Source organism: Buceros rhinoceros, unplaced genomic scaffold (genome assembly GCF_000710305.1).
Source record: "Buceros rhinoceros silvestris isolate BGI_N320 unplaced genomic scaffold, ASM71030v1 scaffold13547, whole genome shotgun sequence".
In the NCBI taxonomy this organism is placed as follows: domain Eukaryota; kingdom Metazoa; phylum Chordata; class Aves; order Bucerotiformes; family Bucerotidae; genus Buceros; species Buceros rhinoceros.
Genome location: NW_010421687.1, coordinates 2,022 through 3,076, shown reverse-complemented (window position 1 = coordinate 3,076; position 1,055 = coordinate 2,022).

Here is a 1,055-nt window from a genome sequence, read left to right as displayed (position 1 = left end):
TGGGTACCTCAGTCCCTCGACCCTTAACACTCGGTGTCCACAGATGGAGGTAGGTGAGCCAGGGCGAGGGCAAGGGGCTTGCCTGTTCCGGGAACAAAATGTGCCGTTTGCTGATAAAGGGAGGTGGTGAGGCTGCCTTTGCTGCGCCAGGTCTGTGAGGGAGGTGGCTGCAGCTGCATCAGGTAGGCACCTCTGCCGAGGTGATCGTGGCTGGCATGGCTGGGTGCCTGTGGATACGAGACTTGGCGCAGCATTTGAAGGTTAATTACAGATACCTTGGGAACCAGTTCGTTATGTTGGAAACGGGGTGGGGGTGGAAGACAAGAATATTGGTTTAGAAATGCGTATCTGTTCACTTACTGAGCTTGGTAGCAATCACGTTTTCTCCTTACCTCCTTCTATTTGGATTTGACTGTATTTATGGCAGGAGAGGAGGGAGGGAGCTGATTTCTGCACCAGTGGATGGGAAGCAGACACCATCCATGAGCAGCTGAGGAAGCACACAGTGAGCAAAAGGAGAAATCCTGAAGTGGCTAGAAACCAAGTGAAAGCTCAAGGCGTCTTTGCGATGCTTTGGGAGCCAAGATGAGGAGTGGGGAACCCAAACTGGGCACACCAGGGATGGGAACAGAGCACTGGCGTGCTCCCGCTGCCACAATCAAGGTGGGACAAAGCCAGCGGGGCCGACAGTGCCTGCAATCCAGGTACAGGCCTGCTCTGTTTCCTCTTCCTGGCAACATCAGCACTGAGTTTCAGGTGTTTCCTTACTGTCTGCATAACAGATGAGGTAGAAGCTGCAGTGGTGTTGGACCAATGTTTTCTCCACTCTGCCTTCCTCTTCACAGAGCTCACTCTCATTCCTCCCTGAAGGGGGGTGGGCAATAAGCGATGACAGCCTGTGAGCCACTGACGGCGTTAATGCTGCCTCCTGTATTTGTGCTGTGAGCACAGAGTAAAAAGAGGTTGGAGGCAGGTTGGGAGAAGCTTCATCCACAGTCACAGCAGCCTTGAGAGCAGTCAGGCGCTCTTGCTGCTTAACCTCTTGGGGAGGAGCC